Source organism: Acyrthosiphon pisum, chromosome A2 (genome assembly GCF_005508785.2).
Source record: "Acyrthosiphon pisum isolate AL4f chromosome A2, pea_aphid_22Mar2018_4r6ur, whole genome shotgun sequence".
NCBI lineage: Eukaryota > Metazoa > Arthropoda > Insecta > Hemiptera > Aphididae > Acyrthosiphon > Acyrthosiphon pisum.
This window is the reverse complement of record NC_042495.1, coordinates 41,660,342-41,678,762: the sequence shown is the minus strand read 5'-3', so window position 1 is coordinate 41,678,762 and position 18,421 is coordinate 41,660,342. Positions and strand designations below refer to the sequence as shown.

The 18,421-nt window shown below is 36.5% G+C and overlaps 1 long non-coding RNA gene across 1 annotated transcript in view; it reads right to left on the bottom strand.

Moving 5' to 3' along the window:
* Positions 1 to 6,502: 6,502 nt before the first annotated feature.
* LOC107882420 overlaps positions 6,503 to 18,421 on the bottom strand; it is a 77,820-nt gene continuing 65,901 nt past the window's right edge. Inside the window, exon 7 of the long non-coding RNA XR_003839664.1 lies at positions 6,503 to 16,193. This is a non-coding gene — a long non-coding RNA (uncharacterized LOC107882420). The remainder of the gene's footprint in view (positions 16,194 to 18,421) is intronic.

Here is an 18,421-nt window from a genome sequence, read left to right as displayed (position 1 = left end):
ATTGTAATATTTTTTGTTTATGAACTGTTTTAAAAAATATGATCAACAAAATGGCTATCTTGGAAATTTAATAAATTTATTTTTCTAAAAAAATGTTTGATAATTTTTTGAATTTTTGAAAAAAAAATCGAATATTATGTTATTCAATTAGAATTTCCATACTTATTACTGTAAAAAAATTTTATTTTAATATATTGATTTTCCACGGAGGTACTAAGGGTGATACGAGACTTCTGGGACATACTATATATTATACTGTTCATTGAAACGATCACGAATGATCGATGTTTAATGTTTCAGATTATTAATGCAGGAATTGAGATTTATTGTAGGAGGTACTTCTGTGTATAGAGACAGAAAGTAACTATAGTAACTAGAGTGATTGAATTGTTTTACAGAAAAAAAAACGAAACACTAGACAGACATGATAATATCATGTATATATTATATACTATTCCGTCCTAACTGCTAATGCACACGGAAATATGGCCGGGCGTCGATGACATGTTTATGGATCTGCAGGCTGCAGCAGTTATACTTTATTCCTCGTTGTAGATTACACGGGGATAGTTCTATACTGACCTAGTGTTAAGTGTTCTGCACATCAAATCATTAAGTCTGCATTATTATGTTTCGTGTAAGTGCATCGGTACATTAAAAAAAAAATAGCGTAACAGTCGCAACGTATATAATCGAACTAATGCAAAAAACACGAAATACGATGTAAAAACTGCATGTAAAAACTTTTGTCTTTGAGCTCCACATATAGCACTAAGCGTTTCGTGTAGCTTACTCTGCTAAAAAACAACTAAAAACAAATATGCAAATGCTATAGGTACTATGGGCCCCAAGCCCATTTTATTGGGTAATGTTTTTACGGATCATTTAATATGGCCGTTACACGATTGCAGTTACGGTTATTGTTATTGTTACACACCCGTATTAGGTTCTTTACGTATTATAATATAATAATATGTATTATTGTGGCTATCATAATATTATTATAACTTGAAATTGGTGTAGATATCGAATTCAAAAAAATGGTCGCATGCAATTACAATGCAATTGACACCTTCGGATCTCCTATACTGAAATGCGCAAAGAACTACATTATTATGTATACATGCACGATATTGTTATTGTGTATGGTGTTGCGATGAGACTGAAAAAAAATTCCGAAAATCTCTGTTCGGGTTCTGCAGATGCACTCTCGTGCTATACGCTTGATCCGGCCATTACGTGTCGGCACGAAGTGACACAAACGCTTCCCGTCCTCCGTTCATAAGGCGAGGTAGCAGTCTCTGTCAAACGCGAGGGGCGGCAGCGTTTCATTTCCGTTTTGAAATTACTCGAGTTATGTACACACACGCTTGTCATGATAATAATAATAATAATAATAATAATAATACTGGGTTAAAGGGATGTGTTTTTACGAATTTTCATCGCGCCCGCCTGTCTAGCCCGGATCCATATATAACCATATATATACATATATTATAAGTTATACGCTACGCTGTTCACCGTTTTCATAACCAACGCATCACACGCGGTGTGCGATGTCGTGTAATTGAAGAATCACTCGCTCGGGGCCAGATTATTTTTGACGCCGGTCCCGTGACGGATACGGGTAGACTGTAGAGACTAGAGAGAGAGAGTGAGCGAGTCGTAGTATAGGTGTAGTAGCTGGTACGTGATTAGATTTGCAATGTTTCCGACGGCGTTAAATCACGGGGACGCACGCGGTGCTAACTAACTACATCGCCGACAGCAGCGACCCGCTGGGTGGAAGGGGCGGCCGCGGACGACTTGGGGAAATTGAAAATTTAATCCTATTTATTGCTTTTTCCGCATTACGCATATACGTATATAGGTACATACACAACACCTATTCATCTATAAATATATATATATATATGTGTATACACTCACAAAGTGGAATTTGTGCGGGATTCTATAAGTCACGTCACCGCCACCGCTCTGGTGGACTTGTTAACTGTGCTGAAAATCAATTACCGTATACACTGCGCCGGATTAACCGGCTAAACGTGATTCCGCCGAACGGAAGAATAACGTTATTCAAAATACGTTCAGTGTGGATAATTATATTTCTACTAATTGAAAGCGGCGGCGGTGTATCGCAATTTTTAGATCGTTCAAAATTCATCGAGTGTATTCGTTATGTCCCCTGCACACTCATAAATCACGTTTATCGTATATATACGATATGTATGCAGAACGGTTTTATTTCAAACACGTCTAGCGCAAAGTGTAAGACTGAACCACATACGGTCACCTTACACTGAAAAAAACTAACAGACTATGGACATGGAGAATTAAACCTAGATAGACATTTTTAGTACATTTTTATGCCACGTCGTTGATATGGTTTTCAGAAATTGTATTTTTATGTAGGTATTGTCGTTTAGTTTATTCATAATATTATTATGTAACTTATGAAACAAACAGTGAAGGTGTGTTATTTAAGTTGAAAAACGGTAAGCAATAAATTCGAACGGAGATAGTTTTACCCGGCGGTCTAACGCAAAGCCACGGTGTTTTTTTTTTGTACAAGGGGTCGTATAATAATGAAAGATCACTAGAAATATTTCATCCCCGTCAGCGCTTTCGTGCATTTTTTTAATTATATAACAACCACAGAGCCATTATTGGCACCACGCCGGCACGTTTCGCAATCGAATACCGTCTGAGAGAGTCGTATTTAAGAGGTACCTCTATACTATTATATCTGCACGGTTACCGTATTAAAATAATAGTAATGTTATGTAGAAAATATACTTCGACGGTTTGCCGCCTATATATACTCCTCCGCATCAGCGTTTACTATTAACATCACGTTGAACTTTACCGCGGGTGGAGGAGACTGGATAAAACAGATCAGATTTATTGGCCAACGTCCCTGTATATTATAACGGCGGACCTGCAGTGTATAAAATGATATTATTACAGCGTGCAGCGTCGTCGCGGCTAATACGCCGTGCAAATCGATTTATTAGACGCCAGGGCCGCGCAAACACATAATCACGACGGTTGATGGTACTAGTAGTTGTAGTAATAGTAGTCATAGTAATAATAATAGTAGGTAATAGCGATCGCGCGCGAGCTAATGCGCTTTTCTGCATCGGTCAACCTGCAGTAATAATAATAATAATATATTCTATACCGTTACGATATTATACGCTATACATCGAGACCTCGAGGCGTTGCATCGTCGTGACCAGTCAAGTTCACGATTATAATATTACGTGCACGCGTATAAACATTACAATATGTAGTGTTGAATGTGTGTGTGTGCAGTATACTTTTACAGAGAACTGCACAGTTGTATTGCACACACACACACACACACACACACACACACACACACACACAAATATAGTTGGTAAACGTTTGCGGGACTCTGTATATAGTACTATATTTAAGATTGCCTGTGCGTGCGCTTGTGTGGTGATGATGTGGGGGCGATGAAGGGAGTGCCCGCGAAAACTAGTTTGTCAATGTTATAAATAAAAAATAAAATAAATTAACCAGAAAAAAAGAAAGCTTTCCGTCGCACACAAAGCGCCGCGTCGTTCAGCGTTTTCTCGGTTATTGATGATCGCCGCGGCGTTCAGGCGGTATGACATTATGGTACACACAAATATTTTTTATTGTATTTTCGGTGCGCGTCGTCGGAAATAGAACAAAAACGGATGATCTGTTATCGTCACGCCGGTCTGTCGGTTCTCGGCAGCGCACGGTATTACAACTGTGCGTGAACGAACGTCCCGCGAGAAACTATTGCAGCGCACGAACTACGAAGAGATTCTGGAATCGATAAATCATAGTTTTTTTTTACCCCAAATCGGTTTTAACATAATATCATAGACGCCTGTCTTTGTTGCTAATGGCGACGCGTGCTATTGCCAATTTTTTAGAAAAGTTAAAAGCTCGGTGACTTTGTAATCGTCTGCAAGTCATTCATAATATTATACTGCGCGATTCGCGTATAATTATTTATTAGAACCAAACTGTTAAGTGGAACGTTGGTGTGGAACACTTTATGTTTGACTTGAATTATTTTTTACACACGATACACCGAACTCCACAAATTGATTATCCACTATACATAATCCACCGTTACAATCAATTCAGTATTTTTTTTTTACATAGCTACATCTACATATTTTATCGCGTTTCGTAGTATGTTATTTGCTCGGTAAAGACAAAATAATATAATTCGAGACATTTTAAAATAATTAAAATAAGGTCACGTCTGAATTGATATTTTAAAAAGTATACTGCAGCGTTGTCGGTTTTTACGGCCCGGGATATTGTATTCTATCATCGGATCGTATAATATATTTTAGAAAAACTCTTCGACAAAAAGCCGGGTGATACGAAAACAAAATGAAACATTCATGAATTCCCTCCCTCATAGATCACATCTGTTGTAGTGGGTTAGCGGGTAGGAGAGGGTACTGTACTTAACCGAATTGCAAAACGCGCAGTCCGTCATTCTGCCGCCGCGCCGGCCGTATTATAGTGAGTAATACTATACACGACGAGTCTAGCTTACTCGTTTTTCCATGATATTAAAGTGAGTGCGCGAGTATTAAAAGATGAAGTTAAAATGCGTCCATTTGTTATGTGTGCGAGTCACTGTACAGACACACGTACGCCGGCCGAGGGTGTTTTTCGGGATGGACCTATATTATTATGTACTTACTCCGATCGAATAAACGATCGCGTTTAGAATATTATACTATTATTATCATTATTATTATTATTACCACATAATATATTGTGATATATAATATGAATCCGGCATCGGCAAAAGGGAAACGGAAGTAACTCCGATGGTCAATCGACCGAAAACTGTATCATGCGGGTTTTTGAAGATTTCCACATTTTTATTAAATATATATCACGTCGCCACTGCAGCACGAGAGTACGATTATTACTACCATATATTATACTGCCTAACGGTGTGCCGACCGGGTAGTTTCTCAAAGGGCGTTTGTTAAGTGTTTTCAATCTGCCAGCGTTTGCGGCAAATGATGCAACACGTATAATAGCATTTGTACGTCGCTTATATATTTGATATAATATGTGATACAAATAATACGCTTTTACGCAAAGTGGAATTTTTTTAATTCTTAAAATCACAAGTCATACTATAATATGAAGTTTTGCTCTCATGTGCGTATAATTCATCGCCGTTCAACATTATAGCTCTAAATGCATCTACGCGTATCTCAGGATTTCCTGTGACCTATTCACAGAAAGTCTACTCAATGTTTTGACTTGTACTGAGTGGGTTCCGCTCTTGCCGTTAAGTTTTCCATTTGCCACGAGTTTATGTAGTTTTGCACTCAAAAACAGCACGCTATAGCTTGTAAATTTATACGACGAACAATCACACGAAACGTAAAAATAACATTATTACAGTCTGACCGTATATTATATAGCATTAGGGCCACGTAATAATTAAATCATGATGCATTGTACTTGGAATTGATTGGAACTAAACGTCTAAACACCGAGTGCCAAACACGATGATTTATTGCAAAAAACCGTATTTAATTTTAATGGTGAATTTATGATTTTTATTTTTTCAATAAATCCCGTTTTATTAACTCTCGAAATTTCAATGTACGATGTACCTACACGGTAATAATTATAATAATAATGATTAGAAAAAAAACATAAAGAAAATAGATTTTTTGATATATTCTTCGTCCTACTCTAACAGTTAAATATTATAATCATAATATTATAAATTATAATATATAGGTACTGCATAATGCATATATTTATCTATCCATAAATGGTAATTTGTTATTGAGTTATCGTGAGAAGTGCCTGATACTGTTTATCGTTATACACACACAGCTCTTGGACGGATATCTAGTAGGTACACGAGTAATTAATTTTAACCAGACAATCATTGAATCATACATCATAATAATAATTATAATAACAAGACCGATAATGATATTATTCAAGTGGGCAGATCCGGTTTGATTAAAACCTACTGACGGGCAAAATGTTCTCGGTGTATAATATTTTTATTTTAAATACGTGCACAATAAGTAATTTCATTACAAATTGAATGACGTCAATGTCAGTGAATACATTTTAAAATAATATCCTTAAAGGGTTTAATTGTGTGTAGACCAAAAGTGTTTTGAAGGTTAAGTTATACTCGTTTAGTCGTATAGTACCTATATTATATTCATTATTCATATATTTTAAAAATTGGACAAGCCATAATATTTGCCATTAATGATTTATGTAAGTACCTAATATGTTCTACCTACTTACTGAATTGAATTAGTCATTCATGTTTTATATGACAATATTTTCAAGAATCATCGCATTCTATCTTTATAATTTATTGCTTTATTAATTTATTATCTTAATATTTTGTTAGATAATATAACACTGTAATAAACATTTAAATACGTGTACACATTTTAGTAAAAAAAATGTAAACAATAAACATTTAATAAATAACTCGTTATATTTATTTAATGTTTAATAAATTTCAACCTTTGATGTATTGCTCGAAAACAAAAAATTAATATAGCTGTACAACCACTATTTAGTGGGATTGCCATTTAGCACTAAAGCACGCAGACTCATTCTATTCGAACTAAAAATTACTATATCTCATATTTCAATGTGGAAAGTTGACAAAATATATGTTTATGAGGAGTAGCGAATGAAAGGTAAGATAAAAGAATTTCTACGAACGGTTTATTTATTTGTTACATTTTCAGTCTTTTTTTCCTGATGCTTATAAATATGCGGAATAAAAAGAATTGTTAATCGAAAACAGAGAAAATAGGGTTCTATATTATTATTATAATGAAAGCTGTCGGTCGAGAGGTAAAACGATCAATTTTATTCTTCGTGGGAGCTAGCGGAGGGAAGGTTGGGTTGTTCTTGATTTATTTATCCCAAATACAATCTTAAAGTGGTAAAGAGAGAAAAAGAATAACTGAAATTTCTAAACAATTTCTCACCCAAAGAGGCGCAGACCAACATATTTTGTGGAATCTATACCTACATAAAACGCAATACTTGGTTTTTTTGTTGTTATTATTATTTGATGGTATTTATCGCACAGCGGGAAAATCTGCACACTTATAGTGCTTTTCGTCGTCCACGATCGTGGCTTGCTCGAGTCGATTTTATTTCGCGATATAAATCAGTTTGTGTTTGTTTATATATATATACACATAATATATAATATTATATAGTTCACGTATATAACAACACGCCGACCATCGGGAACCGTATCCGCTCTAACGTGCCCGCCGGGGAATATAATAATAATAACATAATATAAAGTACTCTGCGCGGTACCGTCGTTTGGCGCATAAACGACGGACGTAAAATGTCGATAAAACCCGCCACGGTATGAGGTGCGTAAAAACGCCGCGGTCGTCGCGTACTCGACGTCTCCCGGAAAACGAGCCCCGATGGGGCTCGGCTGACTGTTTGTATATATATCGCAGTGGCGATATGTATTATTATGGTCCGGCAACACCGCACGTGTAGGCCGAATACGATATATATATATATATATACGTATAGTGTAATAATATAGTTTACGTTATACGCTATACGACCACGGCATATATATAGAAGACAATTTTTACGACCCGTTGATGTTTGTACATAGTATATTTTTTTATTATACATATAATACAAAAACCTCTTCCTCGCCAGATATCGGAGCAATGCAAACATGAAACGAATGCCACGCGCGCGACACATTCGCATCAGGGATTTTTATATTTTCTTCGCGGGTCAGCAGCTGCAGCAGTGGGCGGCGACCGCGGGATATCGCGTCGGCTCCTGCATAAAGGGGAATAGACGCACGCTAAGTGTAATCTGGTCGCCGTGTCGTATTGTTTCAGGGATCGGAAAAAGGTTTCAGCCGCTCCCCGACCCACCTCATCCAGACTTACGAGCCCGTCGCTCCTCATAATCTCGTGTATATGTATACACACGCGCGCACACACCAGACTTGCAGAAGCATACATACTATATATGTACACACATATACATGCGTATACGCCACTTCAGCCATGTGTATAGATATTATATAGGCCATCTGTCATTTATCACGCGCACTCTCTTGTACAGAATTGAAAGAAAAAAAAACAATGTCTAACGCCGCTGTTTCTTTGATTGTACGGTCGGTGTAATATGGGGACAGTGGTAAACACTCGTAATATAATATTATAATTATTTTTGTAGCCATGGTGATACGGCCGTAAGAATCTAGTGATATAATTGTTATGTGCTCTTTATCGACGTTTGGTTGTTCGGGGAACTTATGAAGCTGTGCAATTGGGAGTGAACGTTGTGAACATTTATTAAATGTATCAATACTGCAGAGGATCCCGTAGGCTGCATCCCGGAGTCTTTGATGAAATTGTGAATGAAATATTATAATAAGAGGTGAACATAAATCAACAAAGGATTCTATATCAGGTGATGCGCAGGAGCCAATTTGAAAAAGAAAGACGGAGATATCGCCTGAAATAAGGGAGAACTTAGATCAAGATGAATGAATAAAAAACGTCAATGCAGCCGTTGGCTTCAAAGGTGTATACCTACTGTATAATATAGTTTATATGTAGAGGGGAAACAAATTGAAGGAGTTGTTACAGGGAGTGGGTTGCTCAGACTGAACCGAAGATGAGAGAAAGAGACAATGTCTCTCGACAGAAAAGCAAAGATACCGGAACCAAAAAAGAAGTTAGGAACGTAAGGGGAAATAAATGTCATATAGGCATATAATATGTCGATATCGGGGTTCGAGAGTTGTAGTGCTAAAAAATATACTCGTTAGCGATTTTATATGCAAAATTTTATAACACTCGAAAATACGCTTTACATAAAATAATGAGCCGAAAATCGAACTTCATATTTTATAAACATTTAAAGTGAGCTGATAGAAAATTCAAAACCTTTTTAATTTATATATAGATTGAGAAAACATAATAATACGCTTTACTTATCAGTTATCATCAAGCACGAAAAGGATTCATACTTGTCATATTCTTCTAGGATATAAAAAAAAAAAGAACATATGTTATATACATATGTGCAAAGTTCCTAACCCCTAGCTCAATATATACTAATTAAAATTAACTAGTTAACTAATTATAATAGTCAAAACGCGTCAAACTAATTTATATAGTCCATTTTAATACTAAAATTTAGTCATATGATGTATACACTGCACATACACACTACACACGATCGGGCGCGTACCTACCATATTATGGAATTACGCGGATACGTTTTGTCGATCTCATATTTGCTCAAACCGACGGCAATATTATAATAAATCATCGTCGCTGCAGACGTCACGGGTTTGGGTGCGGAGGATTCGACCGCGTCAGATAACGAAGAGGAATAATAATATTATTATAGAATCCGCCGCCGCCGCTTGTCACTATGATAATAATAATAATAATAATAATAATATAACGTTACATTCGACAGCCGCGGACCGATGTGTTTGTGCAACGCCATGTGACGCGTTGGCAGCTGGAACGACAGTGGCCAATAAATTATTCCGTTTTGTATATATACGATAATATTATTATTATAGCAGTTTTATTATTATACTCACTATATTATAATACATCATGTTATACGGCCGTGTGCGGCTATCCCGCCGGATTATACGCTGTGGTGGTTGTGCAGTCGCGACTCAGGTGCGGCACACGCGCCAGTCAGTCGCGTGGGCGAACTGTCAGGCCATGTGGGGAGGGGGTGAAGAGCTGGCTAAAAAAAATTGTATGACGTGACGCGCGCGGGCGGTGTCGACGTCGCGTTATCGCTCGTATATAATATTAATATGTACATAATATAAAATAGTATATACTGTAATAATATACATTTTTTTTTGAAGGGCTTTTGACGATATGAAAACTCTACGTTATGACTACAAACCATATAATAATATCTATTTTCATGACGCGTTTACCGTAATAACGGATATTTAAATAAAAAAACGGTTTCCATAGTAAATTATACTTTTCATTACAAATTTAACCTTCGAAAAGCGCGCCCTGTAGAACACATAGATAATAATATATAGATATAACCGACCGCGTATCCTGCAAGGGAATAAGCTGAGCCCAAGCCCGAAGCACACGTGCTACGTCAAATCGATGGTTTATTTTAAGCTACCTTATTCTGTTCAACGCCGCACCCACCACCGTCGACCAGATGGATCGCATGCACAAATATTTATCAAATACTTTATATATTATGAAAACAAAAACAATCAATTTTCTGGCAAGTATACGACGGCCAGTTCTTAAAATATCCGTTTAAAATAATATATCATAATGGACTTAGCGCGTGCGCTTGCACTCACAGATACACATTATATACACACTCAAACTATAGTACGCTGCTGCTTTGAAACGCTTGGTGCCCAGGCCGAGAAACCTGATAAATCATATTATACGGTCCGAGTAAAATTTAATTTTGAATATATTCCACCAAACCGTTATTATAACTTTATTATAATATGTATAACGCCTACGTACCACAGCACTACCTGCCTACTATATAATATTATTAAACTATACTGTAAAATATTAATATATGGTCGGTTTATACATAATATTATTCTAATCGGAGTTTAGCAATCGCTGCTTGACCGCGCCACCGCGTGTTATTACAACTGGGCGTCAGGCGACTATGTGATCTAACAGTACACTAATAACAATAATAATAATAATAATAATAGTAATAATGATAACAGCGTATAATATAGAATATAATATCATATTTGGGGCACGGTTATATCGAAATAGTAATATTAAGTGCCCGATCGTTTTTTACGGCTTGTCCCGGGAGGGAAATTGTACAATATAATAATAGTAGTATATCATAATATACACACAAGGAGGAGGACTTATAAGAGTATGACTGGGATGTTCATCTCTTTCGCCCCAAAAATTTGGCTGGGCCTAAACCCCATTACGCTGGACGATTACGATTTACGAGAAAACAAAAATGAAAGCTGATAAAGCCGTGTTTTTTATTATAACGTTGTCGTCTTTGCACCGCCGAAAAATATCTCAAATCAGTCTACGTACCGTGACGTATTTGCACACAACCTTGTCGATACGAGTTTTCGATAAAAAAAAAAAAGAAAAGTTCTTTATATTAGATAACTATATTATTCTGTATAGTTCTTTACTGGCTAAAATACTGGTACACAGAGGGTATTATATATATATAGAGGAATAGGTCGTTAAATTTTACGGGAGTTTTGACCGAAAACCATTCACGTGTGGTATAACATAAAGTCTAAGAATGAATGCGCCGAACAAAGGCTGTGCACGATACTGAAACATACTACCACATACACGTATAACGAAAAACATTTTAATGAACGCTTTTGCAGGAATTTTTAACACTACGGCGAGTTTCATTTGCGGCAAAACTTTCGTTCAACAATATATATATATATATACAATATACATATTATATGTGTATGCGTGTGAGTATAGGGGTGTCGGTGCGATTATTATTATTACATGTTTCTCGAGCAGCGCATTTTACGCTTTTTTTCATTCCTTCCCCCTCGGCGTCAATTCTCTATAACCGATCCCTCTCTGTTCTTTAAAATTCCGCAAACGCGAGTCGATAACTTTCCCATCAATGAAGAAACACTCGCGCCACGGACTATACATTATTATATTATATATATACCTCTTGATAATATCGTACGTTATAATACAATAGGGTATAAAATGTCATTTAAATATTCCATTATTAATCGACAGCAGGAAAAACGACGATTGGAGGAGCGAAGAAATGCATAATAAGGCATAAATAATGAAAAAAAAATTAAACATCGTTCCACAACGAAATAATTTCCATTATGTAAATGTAATAAGCATTTTGGTTATTGAATTAAGACGTGGACTTTCGCGTACAATGAAAAAAAAACAAAACATAAAAATGTTAATAAAAAAAACATTCTTGGATTAACTTTCAGCGAATTTCAAATTTGTTCTCGTCCCCGCACACCGAGGATAAGAAGATTTTCGGATAATAAATAAAGTGCGCGAGGAGGAATAAATAATATAAAAAAGAAGAAAAACATTAGGTGATGGGGCACTCGAGAAAACCGACAAGCAAAGAAATAACAATACTCGAACGTATATTTATATATTTACAGTTTCTTTTACCTAAAAGTTTTATGCGCGTTTTTCTGGAGAAGAGCGAAGTAAAAGAAAAACAAAACCAAAAAAAAAGAGGTAAAAACTGTATTATATACTTGAATAATAGAAAAACTTTTCGTCGACCGGATTGCTTGCGCGTATATTATTTTATATTCTACATAAATATACCATACCATAATGTATTACACTTAACCACCACTGTCTCCGCATATTATACAATATTATGGTAATACTCGTAATTAATTAATATTACCGGAATTGTGTTGCGCGTTGCTGGCGTTTAATAACGATAATGTGAATTTTCGGACACAAACTATCATCCGTTAAGCCCGTGGACGGCAGTACGGCTCAATTCGGTCGATTCCGGTGCAGGTCTGCAATATAGAGCTGGTAGATGTGGGAAACGCCAAATGAACGGATCGCGTTGTGAAAATAATACAATATTCGTTTCGCACAAATTGTGTAGACAAACACATCCATCGTATGTATACACTCATCGTAGCGTATAATATGTGACATGCACGTTATAGTCCGGATACGCGACCGGCGGTTCGTTTAAATTAAATAAAACTACTGCAATCGTCTTTTTTTTTCAAGAAACAAAACTGGAAGAAAAAATATATTCATAAAAAACAATATAATTACCCAAAGCCGTTACACGTCTGCCGACATTCGATGGTGGTGATGGTGACGACCGACCAACGGACACTATCGGTTTTCGCGGCACGACGAGCGCGCCTGCCGACGGCCAGACGGCGAATGATCGACGGTGGACCGGCGCGAGAGAGATTGAGAGAGAGGGCGAGAGACCGAGCGAGACGGAGAGCGAGAGAGATGGAAGAGAAAAGAGAGAGGGTGAGAGCGTGAAAAGGGAAAGGGGGAAAGAGAGAGACCGCGAAAATCGTGTACTATGCGCGCCTCGACGCGTGAAAATATGGCGAAACGACGCACGTGCGGCGATCTGTGCGCGCGCGTCTCCGCCGCGGGCGGCTGGTGGGACCGGCAGTGGCTTCATTTGAATTTCATGTTTGATCGACGCGAATTTTATCAGACGATTTTTTTTTTTAACACGTTGCGGATGTACTTATAATAATATAAAAAAGGTACCATGCCGGTAAGAGTGGTAATAGATAATATTATAATATTGTACGCTATAAGCATCGGTCGACTTCGAAACGAAGCGTGCAGAAAAATACGAAATACCGAAATTCTTGTATCCCGCTAAATTCGTACAGTTATATATTTACATATTCGTATACTTTCGTATATTTATTATTATTTCTGGTACGATATTCTATCGTAAATAATTTTATTCGTACAAACACCTACATATACAACATGGTAGGAATAGCAAACTATGTACGAGTGATATACTGATATCCGACCAGAACAGTGTTTGTCGGAGTGTGATTCATAATTGCCTCACGCATAGGTATCGTCATAATGACATATGTCATATTATATAATGCCCCAAAATTCAAAATAACGCACTTATAAAATGCTCTATCACTATTATTCTCATTTAACGTTAGCTTCGGTAAGCAATATGCAAAGCATATCGAAGAAATCCCAACCCTAAACGACCATACTATCCTACGCCGAGTCGAGCCTCCCCCTCCCCCCCCCCCGAGACCACGTCCGTCGTATATGTATATCAATATATTATATTATTACAAGTTTCAGCAGTGCGCCTAATTTCGTTTCGCTGTTCTGCAACGTTTTCGACGATCACGATTATCCACGAGATCCGGTCACGAGCCCGTTGTAGTCCGCGACGACTCGTCCGCGGCGTCAGTCGCTCCCACCACGGTCTCTCATTCTGCAGCAGTATAATAATATTATTAAAATGAATATATTATTATACGCTAGGTAGGTATATAACTTAATAGGTATACGATATAAACAGTCTCTCGGGGCGGCGAAACGATGTACAATAAAATATCGGAAAAACGCGACCGCCGCCGAATATAATAATATTATGCCTACGCGTATATATATAATTATATTATTATTGTTGCAAGTATGTTTTTTAAGACATCATCGCATTATTTATATATATATCGTACATAGCTGCTGCGTCGGTTGCTTGTAATATCTCCACCATCTCGTAGAACGTTATAACAGTGACCGTATAGTAATAATATGATATATTACAGCAATGGTATTGCGCGTGCATTAAAACAGCATAATATAATATTATTATACATAAATACATAATATACCATGGTAATGTTGCAGCCTGGACGCGATATATTAGATTACCGGCGCACGCACCGCCGTCGTACGCGTTCCACTTGCGGTGGAAATGCGTATAATATTATAATACATCTTAAGACGAAATGCACACGGTCGGTCGGTCTCGCGATACAAGATCTGCACGAAACTGGAGCGTGATGATGACGGCGTTTAATCAACTCGCGGCGGCGCAGGAAACGACGCCGAAACTGTTAGAACAACGACGACTGCACCGGGATGCGATGAGGTTATTCAACCGCCGACACTGACGCGCCGCCGCTGCGGTGCCATATTAATTATTATTATCTGCTGTTTTCTGTTTGTGTGTCCGCGCGACGACGGCGTTGTGAGACGTCGTCGTCGTCGTGATAATAATATGACGTGACCCACGTGAACGTAATAATAATAATAATATCATTACCGTAACACCCGCGCCCCACCATCCAAATCGCGTGCGACACAGTGCAGTCTGTGTACGGTTTCACGTCGCCATCACCACCCCTTTTGCAGCGACGACCAGACGGTTGGCAAAACGCGTCCAAGTTTTAAAGAAAATGGTTTTCTTTCGTTTCTCGTCCATGTTTCCGCCGACGTGAAAAACATCGCAATACGTCATATTATTTAATTATGATTTATAAGATAAAATTAAGTAATTCCAATGAGTTCTTTTGCATCGGAATTGCACTCGCGGGTATTTAACATTATCGCTGCTACGCACTCACTGCAGAGTTATAGTGTTAATAATTATTGAATTAATGGAGATAGCAAGTCGTAGCCCCATTCGGGGTTGTAAATTGTAATCGTATAAATATTAGGTTCGTATATTAAGTATATTCAGTCGTCATTAAAGTTCAAATTACTATAAATTAGGTCATGTAACGCATTTATGTATATATATTTTTTAAATTATTTATTTACATTGATTCAATTTTGAATTTGTTATTTTGTCATATCGTTTAGTTATTTTAAAGAACGCGAGATAACTCTATAAAATGTAACACACGGCTGAGGTGAAATACGATTTGACGATAATGTGGTTTTTGAACCTGAAGTTCCGAGATTTACGAACGACAAGTTAACACGTAACCATTATATTATTTTAATTAACGTGAGCGGGAAAATAACGAACATTCAAAGAATATTTACGCAAACTGAAATTTCGAACAAAAGTTTTGTGTCCATTTGAAACGACATCATTATTGAAACAAAAACGTCGTGGGCGCAGCGCCTCAACCATTGTGCGGGCGAGATGTATGCTTTTGTGGCGACCCGTTGTCTTTCTTTTTAAAATACTATCGAAAACCTAAAATGTTTTACCTGTTCGTTTGTTTGTTACTGAAAAGTTCACTCCTCTCTGGACGGGAATCAATCATCCATTGAATTCGATGGCGACAATAATTGCGATTCCGGAAATACTTGTCTCCCGTTCCTCGGGCTACGTTATAATAAATTGTTTGTGTTGTTAATGTCCTTGTTGATGATGTTGTTGTTGTGGTTGTCATTGTTGTTTCTGTTTTTGTTATTATTATTATCATCATTGTTATACTGGGCTCACTGAGTTTTTCTCCGGACCACGGAAGACGACGACGTCGGTGGAATTTCTTCGGTAAAATATAGACCGTTTATTTTGTTGCGGCGCCGCGTGGAATGCAATTATATTATATCGAGGCCCCGGAGCGTTTGCTTAGCCTCCGAATTCCGCCAGCGGAGAGTGATAACCGTCTGCGAAATCGAAAGAGCACAGAGTTAAATACGTGGGTGTACACACACACACACACAGACAGATCATCACCATCATCATCGTCGTACAGGCATTTATGTTTTGTCATTTATATACTTATATATATATATATATATAATATATGTAGTAAAGTTATATTACAAATATTGAAATATATATAATAATATATCGTGATAGATATTAATACGAAATGTCTCAGTATAATCTAATTCTTTATCATTCTTTCTCTCCTGGCGAGGAAACGAGTTTTACGCGTTTACCTGCGCCACAGTAGGGGCTGGGAAATATATCGTTAGAAAATTAATTGGTATAAGAAAATAATCCATTCTCAAAATATATATATAAAAAAGTTTATAAATTTAAAGAAAAATACGATTCACTAGTCTTGATATTGAATATAGGTATAGGTACCTATTTAATGAAATGTCTACAAACAGTTCTAATAATATGATATTAATGTGATTTAATAGATTACGTCATCATAATAAAATAAAGTACAATTTAATTGTAATTGGATATAATATGATGCCCAGCGTTGTTCTTAAAGGTAAAATAGATATATCGGCCATACCGACATAAACGCATATTATTATTATTTATGAAACGCGCGTTTTGACAATAATATTATTATACTATCTGTATAACTATCTGTGTAAAGGGCAAGACCATTAAAATGTAAATATTCGTGGCGTTCATTTGGACTTTCTTGTTATAAAATATATGAAAATATACGTTATTCAAAATACGCGATAAAATTATTTTGGATTTGCATCGTCCGCGGTTCAAAAATAACGTCGTTATGCTTCAGCTCCGGCTGGTCGTTCACATTTCCAAAATCGTTCACGCGCATATGAATATTATGGTATGCGAGCATATCTACATAAGTATATAATATAAGTGAACAATATATAAAAAAAATACTCTCTCAGCAGCAGCGGCGCCGTCGCCCGCGTCACATTCGACAAAGAAACGGTAATGGTAAGAAAAAAAAATAAGAAATAATAATAATAATAATAATAATGAAAAATAACAATATACATAATACATAGGAATAACGATGTAGGTATATATATGGTCGCCGAGGCTGTCCTCCTCCCAAGTCCGTATAACGCCGCCGTGCATACTATAACCGCGTGTCAGCCGCGATGATGTTATCTCGCGCGCGCGCGGACGGAGTTAGATGCGTTTTAAAAATGAAAAAAAAATTTCCACGTAGTCACTGCTGCAAACGAACAAGAAATAAACGTTCGTCCGATAGCCAGATATACACAATAATATATTATAATATACAACGACCAAACGTACGACGACTCGATATTGTATATAGCGGATGATCCATTTAACGTAAGACACTCATTATTTCGAAAGCTATTAATGTTTTTGAAAATACTTTTTTTTATATAATTTGAAGTCGTAAAAAAAGCAGAAATGTATGAAAGAATTGCGTTTTTATTTTTATTTTATCGTTATAATTTTTTTGAATTCTATACTTTTTTTAATGGCAATACGCATTTAAAATTACTTATTCTAAAGCTGAATATGAAAATAAAATTGTATGGTATTAATCAAAAGAGTAAAATACTTAAAACATTATGACGATATAAAATAGTAAAAAATATAATTGTTTTCTATAAATGTTTTGTATAGCGACTTAAAATTACATAATAGAAATATTTTCAAAAACGCAAGTGTTTTCTGAAAGAATGAGTGTCTTACGTTAAAATGTGGATCACCATTGTTTTTATTTCTAGTCAAACTTCAACGAAGTGGTGAACGAAACACAACCGTGGTCGCGGTATATAATGTAACTATACACACACAACGAGCAGCTCACGTCTGTCACGAATACAGATCTGAAATTCAGATGGTATGGTGGCCGCTCGTGCGCCTATACTATACATTATTATTATTATTATTATAACGAGTTGGCCGTGCAAGCGCGTTCAATTCGGCCGAAGACGGAGAAAAAACGTATAAATTTGCTGAGAACATAATATTAAAATACATTGTAATATTATATATAGACACGTTATATACTTATATTGTTTATATACTACGTGGACAAACTATGCGATTTTACTGTTTTTAATTTTTCCGACGTCTTATAATTGCAAGTTAAAATTTAATATATTATAATTTATAGGTGCATTTATATAATATAATATCGTTTCGTACACAACAAACAATTCGGACGGTAATCGTCGTCGTC